Source organism: Trachypithecus francoisi, unplaced genomic scaffold, assembly GCF_009764315.1.
Source record: "Trachypithecus francoisi isolate TF-2019V2 unplaced genomic scaffold, Tfra_2.0 Lachesis_group10, whole genome shotgun sequence".
NCBI classification, from domain to species: domain Eukaryota; kingdom Metazoa; phylum Chordata; class Mammalia; order Primates; family Cercopithecidae; genus Trachypithecus; species Trachypithecus francoisi.
In genome coordinates, this window is record NW_022681455.1 from 49915002 (window position 1) to 49931746 (window position 16745).

The following is a 16745-nucleotide window of genomic DNA, read 5'->3' on the forward strand; positions in this document are numbered from 1 at the left end:
GGAAAGACAATGCTCCATGTGATATTACTTTAAAATCATTTCCATCAACATGACCTGGGGAAAAACCTCAACAGTCAAACCAATAGTTAAAAATCTCTGATCCAGTAATCACATTGCACAAATAAATAAAATGATACATATAACCATCTACCAGAGTATGCTGTATATTATCCAAGTATTTTTCAAAAACAAGCACAAACAAGGATGCTACCTCAGCCTCTCACAAAGGCATATGTTTAATTGTACCTGTTCTATGTTCTGCTCCTTTACCTCTCACTTTGTCTGCTAAGGGGATGTTTTTCTCCACTAATATAAGAAGAGGAAGAATTTTCTTAATCCATGTATAATTTTTCCTTAATGCAGTTAGGAAAATGACAATATTCTTCTGTAATAGAAGATATTATCATTGCTGTCTTATGTATGAATGGAGTATGGTTCTGAGAAGCAACTTAAAATCTCAGAACTATGGAAATCCAGGCCCTATAGCTTCTGAGTCTAGATTTTTAAATAATACTCTCTTCTGCTTCACATCATTTTAAAACAGATAAGTTAAATGAAACAAAATTTAAAATGCCCTTTCTCTCTTGCATAGTTTTAATGAGGGTGATATTTCCACTAATTCATAAATTGGTCACCAAGAACAAACAATGGGGTCAATCTTCAGCAAACTAGGAAGACATTTTGCACAGAGAAATAATTTTGTGGTGAAAACTCAGATGAAATAATCTGAACACAATTCAGTGTTCAATGTGTTTGATGTGGATATATTAATGAAAGATAGGTTGAGTATCTCTTATCCAAAACGCTTGGGACCAGAAACATTTGGGATTCCAATTTTTTTAAATATTTGCATATACATAATGAGATATCCTGGGGATGGGACCCAAGTCTAAACACAAACTTATTCACATTTGGTATATACTTTACACACATCCTGAAGATAATTTTATACAATATTTTAAAATAATTTTGTGTGTGAACCAAGGTTTGTGTACATTGAACCATCAGAAAGCAAAGGTGTTACTATCTCAGCCACCCACTTAGACAATCTGTGGTTGCTTGGCATTGCCATTATCCTGACTCTAAATACATATGCAATCTATAAACAATCATTTTCTTACACTTATTCACACATAAGTACTTAACAGAAAACAATTATGATATACCATTAATATAGTGAAAAACAATGTGTTTAGGCTAACTAAGCAATAGAGTAGCATCACCAGAATACCTGTATCTGCTGTTAAACAGCAACAACAAACAACAGCAAGTTTTTAGTCTCCACTTATAATGTGGTGTTTTGATTAAAAGTTTACTACACACTGTGTTTTTTTTTTTTTTTTTTTTTTTTTGAGACGGAGTCTCACTCTGTCGCTGGGGCTGGAGTGCAGTGGCGGGATCTCAGCTCACTGCAAGCTCCGCCTACCAGGTTTACGCCATTCTCCTGCCTCAGCCTCCCGAGTAGCTGGGACTACAGGCGCCCGCCACCTCGCCCGGCTAGTTTTTTGTATTTTTTAGTAGAGACGGGGTTTCACAGTGTTAGCCAGGATGGTCTCGATTTCCTGACCTCGTGATCCACCCCTCTCGGCCTCCCAAAGTGCTGGGATTACAGGCTTGAGCCACCGCGCCCGGCCCACACACTGTATTTTTGTAACTTCTTCTGTGTTTTCTTCCTCCCATGTTTTTTATCATTTTCTTTACTTTTATTTTTGTTTTTTTTTTTTTTCTGGTACAGAGTGAGTGTATATATTTATGGGGTACATGAGATATTTTGATACAGGCATGCAGTGCATAATAATCATATCAGGGCAAATGAAGTATCCATTAGCCCAATTATTCATCATTTGTTTGTGTTAAAAAATCTAATTCTATTATTTTAGTAATTTTTAAACATGTGATAAAATAATGTTGACTGTCATCACCTTGTGGTGCTATCAAATACTAGATCTTATTTATTCTATTTAAGTATATTTTCTCTATCCCTTAACCAACCCCACTTCCCAACCTGCCCCACCCAACAACCTTTTCCAGCCTTTGGTAACCATCATTCTACTCTCTATCTCCATGGGTTCATTTATTCTAATTTTTAGATCCCACAAATGAATGAGAATATGCAGTTTGTCTTTCTGTGCCTGGCTTATTTCACTTAACAAAATGTCCTACAGTTCCATCCATCTTGTTGCAAATGACAGTATCTCATTCTTTTTTATGGCTGCATAGGACTCCTTTGTATACATATGGAGTATATACCACAGTTTATTTATTTGTCTATTGATAGGCACTTAGGTTGCTTCCAAATCATGGCTACCATGAATAGTGCTGCAATAAATATGAGAGTGGAGGTATTTCTTTGATATGCTGATTTCCTTTCTTTTGGCTATATTCCTAGCAATGGAATTGCTAGGATCATATAATAGTTCTATTTTTAGTTTTTTGAGAAACCTCCAAACTGTTCTCCATAGTGGTTGTACTAATTCACATTCCCACTAACAGTGTATGAGGGTTCTCTTTTCTTCACATTCTCGCCAGCATTTATTATTGCCTGTCTTCTGGGTAAAAGTCATTTTAACTGGGCTAAGATAATATGTCATTGTAGTTTTGATTTGCACTTCTCTGGTCAATCGTGTTGAGCACCTTCTGGTATACTCACTTGTCATTTGTTTGTCTTCTATTGAGAAATGTGTATTCAGATTTTTGCCCATTTAAAAATCAGATTATTAGAATTTTTTCTTTACAGTTGTTTCACCTACTTACATATTCTGGTTATTAAACCTCTGTCAGAAAGATAGTTTGCAAATCTTTTCTCCCGTTATTTAGTTTATGTTGTCAACTCATTGATTATTTCCTTTATGGTGCAGAAGCTTTTAACTTAATATGATCCTAGTTGTCAATTTTTGCTTCGGTTTCCTGTACTTGTGGGGTACTATTCAAAAAAATCTTTGCCCAGTCCAAAGTCCTGGAGAATTTCCTCAGTGTTTTCTGACAGTATTTTCATTATTTGAGGTCTTTGATTTAAGTCTTCAATCCATTTTGATTCAATTTTTGTATATGGCAAGATATAGGGTCTAGTTTCATTCTTCTGAATATAGATATCCAGTTTTCCCAGCATCATTTATTGAAGAGAATGTCCTTTCCCCAATGTATGTTATTGATGCCTTTGTTGTAAATGAATTCACTGTAGATGTATCAATTTGTTTCTAGGTTCTGCATTCTGTTCCATTGGTCTATGAGTCTGTTTTCTAGTGCCAGGCAGTTTTGGTTACTATAGCTCTGTAGTATAATTTGAAGTCAGGTAATGTGATTACTCCAGTTTTATTCTTTTTGCTCAGAATAGTTTTTGCTATTCTAGGTATTTTGTGGTTTCATATAAATTTTAGGACTATTTTTTCTGTTTATGTGAAGAATGTCATTGGTATTTTGATGGTGATTGCATTAAATCTGTAGATTCCTTTGGGTAGTATGTACATTTTAATACTATTGATTCTTCCAATCCATGAACTATGGAATTTTTTTTCCTTTTTTTTGTGTGTGTGTGTATGTGTGTGTGTGTTCTCTTCAGTTTCCTTCCTCAGTGTTTTATGGTTTTCATTGTAAAAATCTTTCACTTTTTCTGGTTAAGTTAAATTCTAGGTATTTAATTTTATGTGTGGCTATTGTAAATGGGATTACTTTTTAAATTTGTTTTTCACATTGTTCACTGTTGGCATGTAGAACTGCTACTAATTTTGTATGTTGATTTTTATATCCTGTAACTTTACCGATTTTTTTTGTCAGTTCTAATAGTTTGTGTGTGTGTGTGTGTGTGTGTGTGTGTAGAGTCCTTAGGTTTTTCCAAATATAAGTTCATATTAACTGCAAACAAGGATAATTTGACTCTTTCTTTCCAATTTGGATACCTTTTATTTCTTTCTCTTGTCTGATTTCTCTATCTGGAACTGCCAGCATTATGTTAAATAGCAGTGGTAAAAGCTGGCATTCTTGTCATTATCCGGATCTTAGAGGAAAGGCTTTCAGTTTTTACCCATTCAGTATGATATTAACTGTGTGTGTTATATATGGCTTTTATTGTATTGAGGTATATGTCTTCTATTACCAGTTTTTTTAGGGCTTTTATTATGAAGAGATGTTGAATTTTATTGAATGCTTTTCCAGCATCAATTGAAATGATCATATAGTTTTGTCTTTCATTTTGTTGTTACAATGTATCACATTGATTTGCTTAGGTCGAGCCATCCTTATATCCTGCAATAAATCCCACTTGGTCATGGTGAATAGTATTTTTAATGTTTTGTTGGATTCATTTTGCTAATAGTTTGTTGAGGATTTTTGCATTAATGTTTATCAAGGATATTGGCCTGTAGTTTTCTTTTTTTGATGTGTCTTTTTCTGGTTTTGATATCAGGTTAATTCTGGCCTTGAGGAATGAGCTTGGATGTATTCATTCTTCCTCTATTTTTTGTAATAGTTTGAGTAACATTAGTTCTTTAAATGTTTGGTAAAATTCAGCAGTGGACATTGGGTCCTGGGCGTACCTGTTACTGGTCAGGTTTTCAGTTTTTTTATGGTTCAATCCTGGTAGGTTGTATGTGTCTAGGAATTTATTCATTTCTTCTAGGTTTTCCAATTTATTGGCATATAGTTGCTCAGACTAGCCACCAATGATCCTTTGAATCTCTGTGGTATTGGCTGTAATATCTTTTTCATCTCTGAGTTTATTTACTTGAGTATTCCCTTTTTTATAGTCAGGCTAAAGGTTTGCCAATTTTGTTTACCTTTTCTAAAAACAAACTTTTGATTTCATTCATCTTTTATATTGTTTTCTTTGTTTTAATTTCATGTATTTCTTCTCTGATCATATTTCTTTTCTTCTACTAATTTTGAGTTTGGTTTGCTTTTCCTGTTCTAGTTCTTTAAGATGCATTGTTAGGATGCTTATTTGAAGTTTTTCTACTTTTGTGATGTAGGCACTTACAGCTATAAATTTTCCTTTTAGTACTGTTTTCACTGTATCCCATATATTTTGGTATATTGTGTTTTCACTTTATTTTGTTTCTAAAAATTTCTGAAATTTTTTCTTAATTTCTTCATTGACCCAGTGGCCATTCAAGAGCATATTGCTTAATCTCTTTGTGTTTGTTAAGTTTCCATAATTCCTGTGGTTATTGGTTTCTTTATTTTTTAACTTTTACTTTAAGTCCGGGGCACATGTGCAAGTTTGTTATATTGGTAAGCTTGTGTTACAGAGGTTTGTTGAACTGATTATTTCATCACTCAGGTATTAAGCCCAGTACCCAATAGTCATTTTTACTGATCCTCTTCCTCCTCCCACCTTCCATCATCCAGTTGACCTCGGTGTCTGTTGTTCCCCTCTATGTGTCCATAAGTTCTCATTATTTAGCTCCTACTTATAAGTGAGAACAGGCAATATTTTTTTTTTTTTGTTCCTGTGTTAGTTTGCTAAGGACAATGGCCTTTAAGTGCCATCCACGTCCCTGTAAAGAACATGATATTTTTCTTTTTTATGGCTGCATGGTATTCCATGGTGTATATGTACTATATTTTCTTTCCAGTTTTATTCCATTGTGGTCAGATTAGATACTTGATATTATTTCAGATTTTGTTAAATGTATGGCTTGTTTTGTGAGTTAATGTATAGTTTATGTTTGAGAATGACCCATTCACTGAGGAGGAGAATGCCTATTCTGTAGCCATATGATGAAATGTTATCTTAACATCTATTAAGTCCATTTGGTCTATAGTGCAGATTAAGGTCAATGTTTCTTTGTTGATTTTCTCTTTGGATGATATGTCCTATCCTGAAAGTAGAGTGTTGAAATCTCCAGCTATTATTATATTGGTGCCTTTTCTCTCTTTATCTCTAATAATATTTGCTTTATATATCTGTGTCCTCCAGTGTTGAGTGCATATATATTTACAGTTGTATCCTCTTGCTCTATTTACCCTTTGTTGTTACATAAGAAACTCTTGTCTCTCTTTATAGTTTTTGTCTTGAAATCTATTTTATTTGATGTAAGTATAGCTACCCCTGCTGTTTTTGGGTTTCCATTTCCATTACATGTACTTTTCTACCCTTTCATTTTTAGTCTGTGTGTGTGTCTTTATCAGTGAAGTGTGTTTCTTGTAGGCAACAAATCATTGGGTCTGTTTTTTTCTTTTTCTTTTTTGTCTATTCTGCCACTATACATCTTTTGATTGGAGAGTTTATTTATATTAATGTTACTAATGATAAGTAAGAACTTAATCCTGCCATATTGTTACTTGTTTTGTGGTTGTTTTGTTGTCTTCTCTTTCCTCTTTCCCTCCCTCTGGTCTTCCTTTTGTTGAAGGTGACTTTTGCTGGTGATAAGTTTTACTTTTTTGCTTTTTCTTTGTACCTGTTATAGATTGTTTGATTTGAGGTTACTATAAGGCTTGCAAATAATACCTTATAATCTATTAATTTAAACTGATGACAACTTAGCACTGATTGCAGAAATAAACACACAAAGAGAAAACTAATAAAAACTATACACTTTAACTTCATTCCCCCATTTTTAGCTTCTTATTGTTTCTAATTATATCTTATTATATAATGTATAATAAGATGTCTATGTCTTGAAAATTTGTTATAGTTTTATTTTTGATGAGTTCATCTTTTAGTCTTTCTACTCAAGTTATGAGTAGTTTATATATCACAACTATAGTGTTACAATATTCTGTATTTTTCTGTGTGCTGTTATAAGTGAGGTTTGTTCCTTCAGATAATTTATATTTACCGTTAACCTCCTTTTATTCCAGATTGAAGAACTCTCCTTAGCGTTTTTTTGTTTTTCTATCTTTCTTTTTTTTTTGACGGAGTCTTGCCCTGTTGACCAGGCTAGAGTACAGTGGTGAGATCTCGGCTCACTGCAAACTCCGCCCCCCAGGTTCATGCCATTCTTCTGCCTCAGCCTCCCGAGTAGCTCTGACTACAGGTGCCTGCCACCATGCCTGGCTAATTTTTTGTTATTATTAGTAGAGACGGGGTTTCACCATGTTAACCAGGATGGTCTCGATCTCCTGACCTCATGATCCACCCACCTCATCCTCCCAAAGTCCCCTTAGGATTTCTTGTATTAGTCTTGTGTTGATGAAATACTTCACTTTTTGTTAGTCTGAAAAGTCTTTATTTCTTCTTCATGTTTAAAGGATATTTTCCCTTGATGTGCTATTCTAGGAAAACAGTTGTTTTTCTTCAGTACTTTAAACGTATCATGTAATTCTCTCTTGGCCTGTAAGGAGAAGAGAAGTCTCCTCTGAGGTTTCCACTGAGAAGGCTAATGCCAGATGTATTGAAGCTCCTTTGTATATTATTTGTTTGTTTTCTCTTGCTGCTTTTAGGATTCTTTCTTTATCCTTGACCTTTGGGAGTTTGATTGTTAAATGCCTTGGTGTAGGTATATTTGGGTTATATCTGCTTGGTGTTCTATAATCTTCTTGTTCTTAAATGTTGATATCTTTCTCGAGGTTTAGGATGTTCTCTGTTATTATCCCTTTGAATAGATTTTCTTACCCCAATCTCTCTTTGTACCTCCTCTTTAAGGCTCATAAATCTTAGATTTGCCCCTTTGAGGTTATTTTCTAGATCCTGTAGGCATGCTTCTTTGTTTTATTTTTATTTTTATTTTTGGTCTCCTCTGCCTGTGTATTTTCAAATAGCCTGACTTTAATCTCACTAATTATTTCTTCTACTTGATGAATTCTGCTGTTAAGAGACTCTAATGCATTCTTCAGTATATCAGTTGCATTCTTCAGCTCCAGAGTTTCTGCTTAATTCTTTTTTAATTATTTCAATCTTTGTTGAATTTATCTGGTAGAATTCTTTTTTTTTTGTTGAGACGGAGTCTCGCTCTGTCGCCCAGGCTGGAGTGCAGTGGCCGGATCTCAGCTCACTGCAAGCTCCGCCTTCCGGGTTTACGCCATTCTCCTGCCTCAGCCTCCCGAGAAGCTGGGACTACAGGCGCCCGCCACCTCGCCCGGCTAGTTTTTTGTATTTTTAGTAGAGACGGGGTTTCACTGTGTTCGCCAGGATGGTCTCGATCTCCTGACCTCATGATCCGCCCGTCTCGGCCTCCCAAAGTGCTGGGATTACAGGCTTGAGCCACCGCGCCCGGCCTTATCTGGTAGAATTCTTAATTTGTCCTCTGTGTTATCTTACATTTTATTGAGCTTCCTCAAAATAGCTATTTTGAATTATCTGTCTGAAAAGTCACATGTCTCTGTCTCTCCAGAATAGGTCACTGGTGCCTTATTTCATTTATTTCATTTGTTTGGTGAGGTCATGTTTTTCTGGATGGTCTGGATGCTCATGGATGTTCACCACTGTCTGAGCAATGAAAAATTAGGTATTTATTGTAATCTTCACAATCTGGGCTTATTTGTATCCATTCTTCTTTGGAAGGGTTTCCAGATATTCAAAGAGACATGGGTATCGTGATCTAAGTCTTTGGTGTCATGGAGGTCTTGAGTTAGATCTGGGAGAATTCCCTGAATTGCAAGGCAGAGAGAGACTCTTGTTCTTTTCCTTTACTTTTCCCCAAACAAACAGAGTCTGTCTCTGGGTTGAGCTCCTGGGAGCTGGGGAGGGATGACACAATTATACTTGTGCCCACTACCATTGGGACTGTGCTGGGTAAGACCTGTTATTATTGGCACAGCACAGCATTGGGTCACATCCAAGGCCCTCAGTGACCACTGCCTAGCTACCACCTATGTTCATTCAAGGCCCAAGGGGCTCTACAATCAGCAGATGACAATCCAGCTAGGCTTGCTTTCTTCTTTTAAGGGTGATGAGTTCTCTTAGCCCTGAAAGATACTGTCTGGGAGCCAGGGCCTGGAGTAGGGAACCTTAAGAATCTACCTGGTGCTCCATTCTATTGTGGCTGGGCTGGCACCCAAGCTGCAAGACAAAGTTTTCCCCATGCTTTCTTCCCCTTACCTAAAGCAGAGGAGTTTCTCCCTGTGTCCACTAGTGCCCCAGGCCCACAGCAAGTGTTGCCTGGCTACTGCCGATGTTCATTTAGAGCCCATGGGCTCTTCAGTCAGCTTGTGGTGAATGTTACCAGACTGGGGTCTCTTCCTTCAGGGCAAGTGACTCCATTCTGGCCCAGGACCAGCAGCCAAGGCCTGGAATCAGGAATATCAGGAGCCTGCTTGTTGCTCTACCCAACTGTGGCCCAAGATGCAAGAGAAAGTCCCTTTTACTCTTTCCTCTCCTTTCCTCCCTTGGCTACCCTGGCTGGTGTCTCGCTAGGTCACATGTACACCAAGTCTACTGACTCCAAGTTCAGCACAGCACCACAGTTTGCCTAGAATTTGCAGTCCTTGTGGCCTAGACTTCTTTTCAAGTTTATTTAGAACCCCAGAGTCCTTTAGCCCATGGTGGCAGGGCTTTCCAGAATTTTCCTCTGTAGGCACTGACTGAGTTCATCCTGGTTTTGCTTTCTGTTGTGCCAGGGCAGCACTGAGTTCTAATTCAAATCCCGTGATCAATGCCTTCTCTCTCCTGAAAGCACACAGATTATCTCTGCACCACACAGTTACTGCTGGGGGATGGGACAGGATGGTGTCAGCAATTCAGGATTTCATTTTCTGTCCTTTTCAGTGCCTCTTTTAGTGATATGAAATTAAAACCAGGTACTGTGATTGCTCACTTGATTTTTTGGAGCTTATAAAAAAAGGTGCTTTTTTTGTATGAATCATTGTTGAATTTGTTGTTTCCACAGAAGGGACAATTGTTGGAGAGTTCTATTTGGCCATCTTGCTCTGCTTCCTCAATCTGTACTCTGTGTGTGTGTGTGTGTGTGTGTGTGTGTGTGTGTGTGTGTAATATATACATATTATATATAGTATATGTGTAGTACAGGTTGCGTGTTATATATATGCATATATAGTATATGTATAGTACAGATTGCATGTTATTATATATGTATATATGTATGTATATGTATGTGTGTGTGTGTGTGTGTGTATATATATATATGCATCAGATTTTCATTGGCCATAACCTTGGAAAATCCATCAAATAATTTCTCCACTGTTTTAAGATCAGCATATATACACACACACACACACACACACACACACACATAAAAGATCAGAAGCAGTTGGAGGGACAAAAAAGTTGGTCCTCCAGGGGTAAGAAGAAACTTTGTGTGATGTTTTTTTAAAATGTCTTCTCTAGAGTCATCTGCCTCATTAACAATAGTTTTTCTCTTTGAAGTCTCTCTTTGATTTTATAAACTGAAGATGATTTCTTCTGTTATAAATGCATGGTTCTCTAGTACTTTAATAAAACAATCACACATTTTCACTATGTTGTCTATATATATTTTTCTGCAGTGTTAACAGTGTCATCTTCATCATCACTATTATGATCACTTGTATTCAGAACAACTTTGGCTATTTTACCATTGGTCAATGCATGAACAACTGGTGCTTCATTATCAATGTTAAAACCTTCTTTGATATTCACTTTTTCCAGTTTACTGACATAGTCTCAAGGCATAGTTTTTGTATATGTAACCAGGTCAGACATTGTTTTTATTCTCACTTCACATACAGAATCCTTCGAAGTCATCATCTTGCTCATGATAATCAGTGAACATAGTTGCAGGTCAGAGATTGTGCCAGTCATGCACAACTATGTCTTTAGTCACTGTGTTCCATGCATTGGTAACAGCATATACAACATCCTTCATGCTAAACTCCTTTTGAAAAGTCCCACACCCATGCCTCGATTCAGAAAGTGTTCTTATATTTACTCTTTATTGATCTAAGGATACCCTGGTCACATGACTGAATTCATAAAGTCACATTTGGGGAAAGCATGTGGCATAAACAACATTTTTGATGAGTTTCTGCTGGAGGATGAGTAAAACAATTGTCAATGAATAACAAAATCTTGTAGTTTTCATCTAGTCCAAATTCCCTGCAGTGAGTAAGTATGAGCCACTCATACAAAATGTCTTTGAAACTAATCAGAAAAGATATTCCTAATGATTCATACTTTTATGTTAGCATAAAAATGGACTGGTAAAAAACTCACTCTTTGAAAATAGTGAGGATGCAATCTTTTGCTTATTATGGTGAGTTTACATTTATGTGTACCTACTGCATTAGCACATCCCAGCAAAGTTATTCTGTCTTGGCATCCTTAATTCCTGTAGGAGCTTCCTCATCAGCTGCAGTGAATGTCTTTCTCAGGCGACAACACCAAAACAGTGATGTTTCATCGGCATTCTAGACTTGTTCTTCCATCAGATTTTCATCAGCCATGACCTTGGAAAATTCATCAAATAATTTCTCCACTGCTTTAAGATCAGCAGATGCTTAATTACCACAAGTCATTAAAAATGTAATGTCTTGTCTTTTAAAAAATTTCTGACACCTGACTGTTAAATATTCACAGTTCTCTTCACTGTTTAGTTCACCAAAATATATTTTTTCTTGTTTCATTGTCAGCATGCCGTTAGTGGCGTGTGTTCATTGTGATGCTGATGAATCCAGTCTTTCAACACATGATCAAGATCTTCACTTTAAGCTTCATGCAGTGTTTTTCTATTTTCTATTAACTTATCTTCATCACTTTCAGCATAAAACTCCAATAGTTTATCCTTCTGTTTCTTCAGGTTATACATGGTAGTCATTTCAACACCATAGTCTTCTGTAAGACAATTCACACTTACACCACTGTTCAGTTTACCCAAAATCTAACTTTTTGTGCTATAGATAAACAGAAATGTCTTCACTTTTTCTTATTACTGTTATCTCTAGGGTAACCTGAAGGTTTTTTGACATTTCCAACAACATCTATACACCACAGAGCAGAAAATAAGAAAAAAAATACTATAGTAAGTAATACACATGGGTCTCAGCCCCATTTAAGGCACTGTGTGGAACCTATTGTTAGTGCATCCAACCTGCATGCATGTCATTTTATTACCCTTTGTGTGTGTACTGGTGTGGATGAATCTGGGCATGTGCAGAAAAAAATATTGGAGCTGAATGGGCCAGTTGAGTCTTTTTTTCCTTTGGGGATGAAGAATAAACTGTGTTTTGTGCAACCGGTCACATGAAATCAGGTGTGGACTTTTCCACTTTTAGTGTCATGGCACTCAAATAGTTTCATATTTTGGGGCATTTCAGATTTCAGATCTTCAGATTAAGAATGCTCAACCTGAATACAACAAAATAAAAAATGAGATATAAAGACGTTTAGTACATTTTATGGTCAGAAACACATAATGAACAACTTACATTTGGTGATGCATACTTGAATTAGGTTAATGATTAAAGCCCTTTTCTTCAGAAAGTCTCCTGTCTGTCTAGTTCTTGACTGAATATCCCTTTATATATTCTCATAATTGTGCTTATTTTAACACAAAGCAAGGCATTTCACTGTAGCCTTTCCACTACAGGTGTTTTGAACTGCATGTGTTGGGGAAGGGGGATGATGAAGCTATTTAAACCTAAGGACATTAAAATGCCTTGTCTGAGCTGGGTGCTGTGGCTCACACCTGTAATTCCTAGCACTTTGGGAGGCTGAGGCAGGTGGATCACCTGAGGTTAGGAATTCAAGACCAGCCTGGCCAATATGGTGAAAGCCTGTCTCTACTAAAAATACAAAAATTATCTGGACGTGGTGGCAGGCACCTGTAATCCCAGCTACTCAGGAGACTGATGCAGGAGAATTGCTTGAATTCAGGACAGGAGGTGGAGGTTGCAGTGAGCCGAGATCATGCCATGGCACTCCAGCCTGGGAGACAACAGCTATAACTCCATTTAAAAAAAAATGCCTTTGTCTAAATGTACAAATGTTTTCAAAAGTGTCAGATATTGCCGAGTCCGTTCCACAGACTCTGGCTGAGTAACGGATGAAAGAAGTATGCAGACACAGGTATTTTGCCTGAGAACATGGCTAGGGGACTGCATGGCTTAACACTGCTGATGAGAATGCAGGCCCAATAAGCCAGAGAGGTTTGTATTTATTCAGTACAGTTTTAATGACAAAGACCTGTGTTTAAAGTTCTTTATACTACATCCTAGAATTTCGAGGTCTAAATTACTGATTCTATGTAATCCATATTGGGGAAGTAGAAAAGAAAATGCCTATGATAGCTCCAGTCTGGTGGTTATCCTATCTGACTGTACATCTACAGGAAAATAATCATTTTCCCACTGACTGTTCAGCAGTTATCCGTTCATCCACCTGTTTCATGCAAAAGGAATGTACAAAGTTCATGCATTACTTGGCAGAGGCTTAGGGAATTTTGTTTATTTTCCCATTTTTAAAATTAGCACTTTCAAATTTATCTGTTTGTTGTTGTTATTTTTTCTAATTCTCTAAGTGACCTGTGTCTTCCTCTTGTCATTTTTCCTTTCAATGTTTTCTCCATTTGTTATCCATTACTCCTTGAAAATAGATTCTGGATCCCTTGTCTTTCTTGTTTATTTTGTTCAAGCCTCCTCTGTTTTTTTATTCAAGCCTCCTCTGTTTGTGAAATAGAAAGGATGACTTTCTCTACCTAAAATATTGCTGTCTCTGAAGTGAGGAGGACTGAACTTGGCTCCCATAGAAAATGCTGACATTTTAAAATTTAAATGAGTCCATTGTTGTGTGGGGAGAGTTACATTCTTGAGTTCACTTTAGTCTCATTACTCTTTTGTCTCTTGGAAATAGATGTGTCATAACATCTGACCTAAAGTATGAAAAATAATGAGGAACTGAAAAGGTAAAGAGACAGTAAGGGAGTAGTATAAAAGAAAACTTGCACATAATACATAATAACACAATACTTGTTAAAAAATGACAAGGAAAACTTTATTCAATACTATCGTAATAAGGGTTAAGACTATTTTGCAATAGGAAAGACAGATTGAACTCAAGTTGTAAAACTGCCTCCTGTCATAAAGATATGAGAAATTTATTTTTCCTTTTGATAAAGCCAGTTAGCAAACACAGATGCCCTATGACTGCACTCTAAAAGTTTTTCATATTTTTCCACTAGCTCACCCCAGTCTTTAAAAACCTTCAGCCTCCTCCTGCGTAGTTTAGTTCAGACTTAGTTCTGGTCTCTCTCTCTCTCTTATTGCAATAGCCCCTTTCCTTCCTATGCAATACTCCTTTCAGATAAATGTCTATAGTAAACCTGGATTTGTTTTTCATTTGATAAGTTCGACAAGTTCGTGTTATATTTGTATAAAAATCATGTTTTTCTGGTTTTTTTTTTTTGAAAAAATTATTTGAGCACTTCAAATGTCAAAATTTGGAGCCCCTCACCCCCAACCAGGAAAAAATTCTTTAATTTAAATTAGCAAAGAGTTAAAGACCTGGCTGCTGGTATTATAGGAGCAGAGTGGAAGGTTAGAAATAAAAATTCTGATTCTGCATGTAATAAGCTATCATTTTTTCCTTGCAATTTTTCATTGCCCTCTGCTTCATTTTTGGTTTCCAATTTCAAAGCTCTTCTTGTTTAGTTTCTTCAACTTATAACTTTCCTAAGTTCTTCAGAGGAGGAGTCCTCTGCCTGTGTAAGTAAAGGAAGTCACTGAAGAAAGGTACTGGGGAGAAGGTTTAACTCTTCTAAATAAAGACTTTTGATCAGTCATTCTAGATCTTATATTTCCATCACTCATATTCATTTCTATTTCCCAAGCTGGGTTATAAATTTACATCTTTCAAATGTTATATTTTTCATTGATAGTATGAATATTTTCCTCATACTTGTTTGTTGATCAAATATGTGACAAACTTATAGTTACCAGATTGGTTTATACATGTAAATTGCTAAAATCTCTAAAAGTTTGCTCTATTTTTAAATATATACTAAAAATGTTTTAAAGGAGATACATTATCAAAACACCAAGTATCATTATAATTGCATTTATGAAGCTCTGTAGTTCTATTATGTCAATCAAGACAAGAGTTCCCCATAGATTAAAAAAAATCATTAATAGTGTGAAATTTTTAATTGTGAGAGAAAAGAGATTTTTTTTAAGTGAGTCCTATAGATTTTCCACAAAGGGCTTCCCTAAATCTAAAAGGAGAAATGACTCAGGAATTCCTCTGTTTAGGAAGAGAGGGTGAAATGTGTTGTAATTTTAGCAGTGCCAATGAGTAGTACAGATGGGATGAAGAGATAGCCAGGCAGATGGTGCCAAAGCAAGAATAGCAGCTGCTGGTGAGTGAGAGCTGAGCAGATGGTGCAATGGCATAGGCCACGGCAGCCATCAGCAGCGAGAAGTATTATAAGTTCATGTTAGAAGATTCTGGAACAGCTGTCCTGAACCTAGTACAATATGAGGCCCTTAATTTCAATGATCATTTGTTAGTATGCACCGGTATCAAGTGTTGAGGAAAGACTCCAGTGATTATTGAGCAGGCTGATGCTTCTATAAGAATGCAGTCATTGATTTCATCTTTTCAGTAATCTGACTAAGCAAAGAAAATGTAATTTATTGTGTGTATACTTGCAGGTATAAGAAGGAGCCCTAATATTTGCATAAGGCATTATTGTTGATGATTTTTAAGCACTACCAACACATATCATTTCTTAATCCTTCAAACTGATTTTTCTTATGGCACAAAAGCTGTCAGACGCATACGAGACAAAAGGGTATTGGCTGAAAAATAAAAATTCCTGAGTTCTTTCTCAAAACTGTTAAATCAGAAATTCCAGGAATAAAGCCATAAATCTATCATTAACAAGCCTCTCCAGGGAATTTTATGCACACTAAATTTAGTTTCCACCTTAAGGATATTTAGGGAAATGTTGACAAAAATGTAAAATCTGTATGAATAAGTATAGCTACAAATGAAAATAAGTCAAAATAAATCATTTTTTTAACTTATGTGTATAGGAAGTCATATGAGATTATTTTGACTTCGTATGTGACTAGATGCAGATGCTCAAATGTTATTGCTCTTTCTCATTCTCAGTCTCTCAGATCTGCTTGTCTCTGCTGGGCCTCTTTCTACAGAGTAGGAAGGTTCATCTTCCAAACAATTCCTCTCCTTGTCCATGAAAATGACTGTTCTTAATCGGATTATATTCCTATCTTGGGAAACAGTAATTCCCAGGTATGCAATGGGACATTTTTATCATAGGCCAGCAAGTGTAATGACCAAAGAAAAGGTGAATATAGATAGTTTGGGAAACTGAATATAGTTTAATGGAACTCAAACTAGAACAGGATGGGGTAGGCCTAAAAATAGAGAGTAAATCAAAATGTTCATATGCTAAAGAATCTGAATCTTATTTTTGACGAGATTTTTAAAACAACATTGAAAGATTTACTCAGGCAATTGCAATTTTAGATAATCATTTTTGAAAGATTATCTTTATCATTCCTTTAATTCTTAAGGACAAATATTGTTCAAAGTCACCTTGAAACTTAAGGAATCTTAACAACGGAACTCCTCTCACACCTCTATCTCCCTGCCTTAAAATGTGTTCAGCTTAAAACTGACAAGTGGATAGAAATTAAACATTTTCTAAATAATTTACCATGATTCTGTGATGCTTCAATTTTAGTATAAGAGTGGTAATGTATATTGGCCACATTTTAAAAAATGAACCATAGAAGAAAGAATGCTATTCATGTAAGAAACTAGTATCTTTACAACATGCTGACAAGCTTGTTTGCACCTGATTCTCTGTAATGTGAAAATATCCCATCTGAAAACTGATGTTCCATATCTCCTG